Genomic DNA, 9,593 nt, shown 5'->3' with positions numbered 1-9,593 from the left:
TGATCCAAGCATTAAATCCGGCCTTGAAGTGAATTTACCGAAATGCCCATCGTTTAAATTAAATAAAACAAGGAGAGCTGTCACCAGCGTTTTGCGCGGCGCGCCCTCCCTTTGCGCGGCGCGCAACCCCCTGTTTCCAGCTACTTTTCCATTTTAAACTACATAACAAAACTCCACAACCCGGTTTACTATTTAAGCATTATATATAATATAATTACACGGGTCTTACAACTCTCCCCCACTTAGAATCGATCACGTCCTCGTGATCCATGTCACTTAACCACCCGGAACCACGCTCTATGGTACTTAACAAACGTTACGATCCGATTTCCATCACAAAATGTATTAACCCACCGGTTGACCCAAAAGTAAATACACATTTGCACGCATCCCAAAACGTGCAATACACACAATATCCGAAGTCTATAACGATAACTCAGAATACGCGAGAATGCCACGTACCCTTAGCGTACCCTTACCTGGTACAATGCTAAAACAACCAAAATTTCAACCCAAGGTCAACAACCCAAACGATGAAGACCGGACAAAAGAGAATCCTTACGGATAACACCTATTACTTAACATTCTTAGTAGCGCGCAACCACGACTAGTTCACAACTATCGTAAAATCGTAAGCAAGCGACCAAAAACCGCTGATGTCGAAAACGACTATTACTCACCACCATGTGCACAAAACGGCTAAGTGCACAATTTACACGGGCAATTAACATCATAAACCTACGAGTAACGGTTCTTTCCGAAAACCGCTCACCACCAACCACAACCAAGAGTGGTTAACGAAGAGCTAATCCTCCCGGATATCACTCATCACCTATTACTAGTCAAACGCGGTCAACCTAGAGATAACCCCAAATAAATACTTACATGTAACCATCTCGTAATACACAATAATGGCTATTGTGTAACTATCACTCAAAGTATACGATAATGAGGCATCGTGCCCTATCTCAAAGTCCCATTATGCCATTTCCAAGGTAACCAAACGGCTAACACAATCGAGCCAAAAACAACCCATATTGCGCATAGGCGCAACAATAATCCCCTAGAAGAGAATCCGGTACGCACATCCCTTAACCGAGGGACCTTACCTTACTCGTCGAATACATCAATTATCTCCCAAGGAGATTTTCCACATTACCACCTTGGTGGTAATTTGAACCCAAAACCATAAGCACAATTTATTCCAAATTGTACTTTTGCCACCGTCGACCAATGTAGGTCTCAACACTAGCTTCGTATCCATACGAACGTCATCCAAAATAACATTACAATAGAGCACCTTCGTGCGAGAGTATAACTCCCCCACTTAGGACTCTGTTCCGTAACCACATCGTGGAATAATAGCATCCCGTGGGAGGTCCACTTATCCACATACACCATCGATGTCCTCATTGGTCATAGTTCTCGAATTCTCGCGAATTCATCCTTAACAATAAATCCCGACGATAAACACATATTCGCGTTCGCAGGAAGAGTGACCACTAACCTAACAACTAATTCGCCAAATCGCATTATCGTAATTCCTATAAGAGAGACGAGGTTCACCCGTCTTGCATCTCTTAATACGCACGTCACCAAAACCTTGCTCCAACCCCGAGCATACGAAGGAATTTAACCTAACCTTAAACTCTTTAAACGTAGAGTTTACCACGATATACACAACCTTGCACTTGCAATAATCCCATTGCTATAGCTCATCAATTTTCCACACGAAGACGAACACGCCCTAACATCCAAAACCAAAGCCCGTCTCCATGGCTTAGTAGAAAACATTTCCCAAACATTAAGGAATGCTTGGTTGCACCAAGTCTTATGCCCTGCGGTCGACGATCCCAACTCCAACGTAGGGTAATTCCGTTAGGAATGCTACCCGTAACAATACCACGTATTTACACTAATGCATTCGCCCCTCAAGTCGCATTCACATGAGTCAATGACTCAAACGCTACCCTAGTGCGCTGTCATCTTATCACTAGCCCCGCGCCCGTAAGGGTACGGTTAAAATATACGTTCGCTTAAAACTTATTAGGTTTGGTAATGAGATTTAGGTCTCAATTTCATAACCGAATACATTGGCACACAACATCAATAATAGTAAGGCATATTTGCATCGAGAAGTGAAGGTACCTGAAACAACATCGCTCGGTGCTTCACCACCCATCGAATACTCGCGCTCTAACCTCTTAACCCGATCGGCAAACGCTTCCGAACACTCTGACTTTCGATGTCCCTCCTTCTGGCAAGCAAAGCACTTGATCGTGCTCAAAGGTGTACCCGTACAATCCCGTGCCAAATGGCCTCGTCCTCCACACTTAAAACACGTAAGCACCCAACCTCCAAACCTCCTAGTCTGATTACTAGCTAAATCGGGACACTCAGACCTTTGGTGCCCTTCCTTCCAACAATAAAAACATACAGTTTTACCCGACGGACAATCGCGAGACTTATGTCCCCGTTGCCCACAATTGTAACACTTAGACCCACCGGAGCCCGTTACTACCTTCCTCATGCTACTAGACGCCTCATTTACACTTCTACCTTGATCATTGAGCAACTCGGGACACTCCGACCTTCGGTGTCCCTCTTTATGGCAATGGTAGCACATTCTGTTTTCGTTTCTCGGCAACGTGCACTCCCATATCTTGTGGCCCCTAACACCACAATTGAAACATCTAGATGTGTAACTTCCCTTGTTCTTCTTTTTCACATACTCTACGCCTTCAGGCGTACCTCTTTTCCTTTTACCCGAAGTACCATGTGGCTCTAGCCTTGCATGTACTTCTTCGTCACCCCTACCTCGAGGTTTAGGAAACCTCTTCTCAAACTCTTCCCTTACGACCTTCGTCACTTGGTCTCGGACCATTTCGGTTACCCGTCCTTCGATTGACTCTTTGACTACTTGGCCAACTCCGTTGGCGACACCCGAGACACATTGTTCAATCGCGGCTTCAACCATTACCGCTAATTCGTTCTTCTTTTCATTAGTAGACCCTTCCGTTCCGTATTCATCTTCCATCTTCATTCTTAAGAAACAAAATAGATTAACCAATGAAACGAAAAGATATAACACGTATGTATATATATACATATATATATACATATGCCACACTACCCCATCTTGCTTAACAATCGTCGTACATCGCTTGTTTGACACGATTTGCACCCGTAGTAAGGGTAGCTAATCATTACTACGCGAGCACGTCGCGTTAACTCGCTAGTACAACGTCCATTTCGCTTGATGATCGCTACGCAACACAAACAAATAACGCATGATTAGTTCATATAAATCTATGTGCTAACCAAGTCCCGGTCCGACCCAAAGTCCTACAAGTCCCGCACAATGCACACACAAAAGTCTAAGTCTAGGCGCCTATCTCAAGTCACCTAAATCCCTTAGACCATGCTCTGATACCACTTGTAACAACCCAAACCAACCGCCGACTAAACCTATCAAATTTCGAGACAAAAAAAAATTTTGCTGGATGACAGGTTGCGCGCCGCGCGGACACCCTTGCGCGCCGCGCAAAAAGGGGGCTGTCCCCGGTGCGCTTTAATGCGAAAAAGATTAGGTGCTTCCCGACACATTTAGCCAAAACGCTTTTAACCGAACATTTATATATGTAAAACTAACACATAACTAAGGTTTAAACGAGTTTTACAAAGTGGGGCCCACACGTGCCCAAAACGCCGCTAAGTGTAAAAATACAAATTTAATACAAATTAGAGTTTCGACCACAAAAAGTTTAATTGCCAAACGACACAACGAGCATGGTGTTTGGGGTTAAACTACCCAAGTCTCGGTCAAACTCCAAGCCAAAGCCAAAAGCGCTTCCTAATCATCAAAGCGGGAAACTTAATCCAAGGTAATGCCCTTACCCTTATCCACACACGAACCTATAAAAAGGTAAACAACGAGAGGGTAAGCAAAGCTTAGTGAGCAAAATAATTATACATATACATATATAATCTACCTACTTGCATCACTTACACAACATCATACTCGGTTTAACATTTCGACAATCATACAACAATATTATGCATATACCATAAACCGCAAATCCACGAGTAGCTAATAATACAATAGCATACGATTCATAATTAAATACATTCAATACATAATTCACGCAACCTTGGTTAACCAATTCGAACAAGGGAAACGGTACTTACAAGACCGTTGGAGTTCACAACATCCACTAGTGTTACTTACACACCGCGTAATCACTAATCCCCCGGGTGATGTCTTGAACACCGCGACTAACTCACCCTTACGACAATGTGGCGTCTTAAACACCGCGACGAATCCACACTTCATTCAATACAATGAGTGGTGTCTTAAACACCACGACAATTCCACTCCCATGACAATGTGGTGTCTAAAACACCGCGACAATACCACATGTCAATTAAACAATGAGTAGTGTCTTAAACACCGCGACAATACCACTCGTCAAACATACTATGAGTAGTGTCTTAAACACCGCGACAATACTACTCGTTACCTAGAATGTGGTGTCTTAAACACCGCGACAATTCCACATTCGTACACACAAATAAATACATTATATACGTACACGCATAATTATTCCACTCACCTTAGCGCCAAGATGATGATTATGCACTTCCGATCTTCAAAGCAAACGTACCTAATACATAAGTACACATTCAATTACGCAACTAGTGGAATTAACCACAATACTTACACTTGAGCATTTAATGACCCAATATGCATTAAATAGCTCGACTATACCAAAACCGCCCATAAATGGCCAAGACTCAACTAACATCAATAAAGCTAGTGAATTAAAGTCTATTAACTTCAACTAGCATAAACTTAGGGTATTTCATGCCCATTTCACCCCATTAGGTCAACCTTGACTCATTTGACCCATTTTCAAGTTTTTCATCATTTATAAGAGTGCTAATGACTAGCAACTCGATTCAACACTTACAAAACCTCAAACACATGAATAAACCCTAGGTTAACACCCTTTGGGTCATCTTTTACCAATTTAACCCAAACTAGGTCAACATTACCCATCTTTACCCATTTTAATACTTAACCCTAAAATTGGGTCAACTTCACCAAAAACCCTAACTCTTAACATTTAAGGTCTTCATACACATTTAATCACTAGGTTCCAACACAAAACACTAACATTAACCAACATTGGTCCATTTTGACCCTAATTAAAAGTCAATACACCCCTTTTGGGTCATCCACACCCAAATAACACCCCTTTACACATCATTAGAGTGTTCTAGCAATTTACTAGCTAATTAGGGTTCATAAACATCAATTAATACTTTGAAACCCTAGGTTAGTTACCATTTAGTCTTCATGACTCAAATTACCCAAGAACACCCAAAAATCACTAATAAATGGGTTTGATGTTCACCATAAACCCTAACTCTAACCCTTTCACAACATTATACTAGGAAATCAAGATTAGAGCTTACCACCACAATCAAAATGTAGCTAGGAAGTAGATGAACAACTTTAGAACTTGAACTTTAGCAAGAAACCTCCTTCTTCTTCTTCAAAATGGGATCTCTCTCTCTAATATCCCACTCTCTCTCACTAAAATGAATTGGGAGGATAAGGTTGGTGAACAAGGGAGTAATTGAACTCCCAAACTACTGATCCAAGCATTAAATCCGGCCTTGAAGTGAATTTACCGAAATGCCCATCGTTTAAATTAAATAAAACAAGGAGAGCTGTCACCAGCGTTTTGCGCGGCGCGCCCTCCCTTTGCGCGGCGCGCAACCCCCTGTTTCCAGCTACTTTTCCATTTTAAACTACATAACAAAACTCCACAACCCGGTTTACTATTTAAGCATTATATATAATATAATTACACGGGTCTTACACATAAGGTCGGGAAGAGAAATCGAAAGCATGGAGCTCTGAAATAAAAAGGAGAATATAAGCCTGATAACAACTCCGAAATTTACAAACCGTGTATATCAATGCGTATAGCAATATAAAGACACGGAAGAATGAAAAACACTATAACCCCAAGGTAATGGTAAAAGAAAGTAACTTCCTCTGGTGGTAGATGAAAAAGAAGAATGACAGATATAAAAGTTAGGAGTATATCAAGAATCAGAACTGGATGAAACATTTCACAATCTTTTGGAAGTATGAAATGAGGAAGAAGATGTAGGAGTGGTGAAAATAATGAAACAGAAGAGGTCAATTTATAGCGAAATAACAGACAGAGCAATCAAGATAGATGACCGCATATAATTAAAGAAGATCTTAATCTCCTTAATTCCCGAAGAATCAAATCTTATTTAGATTATGAAGACTTTCTATTCCTTAAATTCCGAAAATCAATCGTTACTATATCAAGAGATAAGACGCATCTCTATTCTCTATTTCACTTTATTACGATAACTTCCCTCATACGCTTCAAGTAATTAGATTGTTTTATCCATATTATTCAACGGTGATAAAACTCTATTTATCGACTCATATTCGTCATAAAAACATTTTTATTGTTAGCCATGACAACCTCACTCAAATTTCGGGACGAAATTTCTTTAACGGGTAGGTACTGTGATGACCCGGAAAATTTTGGCCAAATTTAAACTTAATCTTGTATGATTAACGTTTCCGACACGATAAACAAAGTCTATGAAGTTAAATCTCAAAATATTGAACTGTTCAATTAACCTTCGATTGTTCTCAACGAAACGCGAACAATTATATATAGATACATATACTATAACTTGAAAATGTAACAAAGCGTTGAGGATATGATATTGTGCATTAAACTTATTGGTTTGATTATCTGATTGATATATTTAACTACAGAGTTAAAAGATTATGCCAAATGATTCTAGTAAAAGATATTTACTGAGTCTCTTAAGAATTATGATATTATTACGTGTCTCTATTGAGAGGTCCACGTTGATTTGAGAAATCATTCATTTTTAACGGTATTCGGAATAAATGGTGAATTATTTGTTTAAATAACGTAATTTGGACACATACAATAATAAGGAATATTAACTGATAAGAATTAATTATATGAATAACTTGCTATACGTATTTTAAAACGTGTTTATAAATATTGAGAATAGATATTAACTTGGTTATGAAACGTTTGATAAATACTATTATATTGATAAATAACGAGACAATGATTTATAGAAGTAAATGACCAAAATACTCGAAAGTTTAAGATATACTTTGGGTGGTATAATTTAGGGATAATTTAAGGCTATATTTTGATAAAGGTACGTGTCCTAGAATGTAAATTACAAGTTTTCTTAGCGTACGAAGGGACACTCGAAAAACCGGAACCGGGACATAAGTCGCGTAACAACGTACGACTTATCGGAACAAATATTACAAGTTAACTATGCATGTGAATTTAATATAATATATAATTAATTATATAAATTAAATATATTATATATATTATTAATAATTATGTCGACAAACAAAAATACAAAAAAAATGTGAGCTGGATTTTGGGGTCATGCGATCGCATGGAAAATAGGCATAAAACCCATGCGATCGCATGGGGTCAGATTTCAGGAAAAGTTTATAAATTGAATTCGTTTTGCTTCGAGACACACACACACCCCAATCCATCTATCTCCCTCTGTAATATATATTTATATATTATTATTATTATTATTATTATTATTATTATTATTATTATTATTATTAATTAATATTATAATTAATTTTAATACTATTAGTAGTATTATTATTAATTAATATTATACATAAAATACTACGACGAGGTCATGAGCGTGTCACTTCAAAATATGTTTTCGAGCGGGATAGAGCTAAGGAAATTATGGGTTATTGCCAAGGAGGTTATGGGTAATGTTCGGGGGTATATTTCTGAATCAAATCTAGTGTTTATCATTTCCGTTACGTCTACGTACTTTCCTACAATATTGAATCTCAATACTGATACGTAAGCACTCATATTTTATCTTTTTTATATATTAATAGTGTATACATGTCTAGTGCTCGAGTATATATATTTATACATGTTTGTATGCTAAATTTTGTCGTTAAACAGTTTATAATGAATCCCGAATTAAATACAAATATTACTGGTAAAAGGTATATGATATACATGTTTTTGGAAAGCTGGCGAAAAATTAGTAACTTTTCATTTAGGCACCGAATAGTTTCGATGAACGGATTAAAAGATATGATCAAGTGAATTATGACTGACGTTAATTGAAATTGCTTTTGAATCTGCAATTAAGATTTAAACAACTTGTTTACAAGATTGATAAATTGGATTTTTGAATATTACCAACCGAGTAAATGAATCCTTATATAAGGTACGTCTCGTTTTGTTAAACTATTGTCAAAATTGACTTTTTAAAACAACATTGGATAACTTTTGTATGTCAATATCGAGCATTAGGATTGTGATACACTATGACCTGACCTAGCTTGATAGACATGTATTGACCAACATATGTTCTCTAGGTTGAGATCTACGGTTATTTGGTAATTCGAGTTTCGATCACATTTTGGTGAACGACTTTATATGTGGCTAAGGTGAGTTTCATTTGCTCCCTTTTTAATTGCTTTTGCAATCTATATTTTTGGGCTGAGAATACATGCACTTTATTTTAAACGCAATGGATACAAGTACATACTAAATTCTACACTGAGTTTGAACCGAAAATCCCTTAGCTTTGGTAACTAGTAACTGCCGGTTATAAGAACTGGTGGGCGCGAGTAGTAGTATATGGATCCATAGGGCTTGATATCCCCGTCCGAGCTAGAGCACTAGCCTTTTAACGGACGTATGCTATTTGAGAAGCGTACACGTTGGTTTGCGTGTATTATTAAGATGATTATACAAAGGGTATAAATTATATATACGTTAAGTTTAGTTACCAGGGTGCTCAATTTCGTAGAATATTTTGATAAACGTTTCTGGATGAAACAACTGAAATCTTGTGATCCACCTTTATATACAGATTATGCGCAACATTAAAACTATGAACTCACCAACCTTTGTGTTGACACTTGTTAGCATGTTTATTCTCAGGTTCCCTAGAAGTCTTCCGCTGTTTGCTTATATGTTAGACAAGCTATGTGCATGGAGTCTTACATGGCATATTTATCAAGGAAACGTTGCATTCACCAAATCATCACCATGTATCTTATTTTGACTGCATTGTCAATGGAAGTACTATTGTAAACTATTATTTACGGTGATTATCTATATGTAGAAATCATCAGATGTCGAAAACCTTTGATTTAAATATTCATATATGGTGTACCTTTTCAAAAGAATGCAATGTTTACAAAACGTATCATATAGAGGTCAAATACCTCGCAATGAAATCGATGAATGACGTGTTCGTCCATATGGATTTGGAGCGATCGTCACAGTTGGTATCAGAGCGTTGGTCCTAGTGAACCAGGTCTTGCATGAGTGTGTCTAACTGATAGTTGTTAGGATGCATTAGTAAGTCTGGACTTCGACCGTGTCTGCATGTCAAAAGTTTTGTTTATCATTTTTGTCGAAAATTACCTGCTTATCATTCCTAGTCTAGACACGTTTTACTGCATTGATTGC

The sequence above is a fragment of the Rutidosis leptorrhynchoides genome, chromosome 4 (assembly GCF_046630445.1).
Source record: "Rutidosis leptorrhynchoides isolate AG116_Rl617_1_P2 chromosome 4, CSIRO_AGI_Rlap_v1, whole genome shotgun sequence".
Taxonomy (NCBI): domain Eukaryota; kingdom Viridiplantae; phylum Streptophyta; class Magnoliopsida; order Asterales; family Asteraceae; genus Rutidosis; species Rutidosis leptorrhynchoides.
This window is presented reverse-complemented; position numbering follows the sequence as displayed.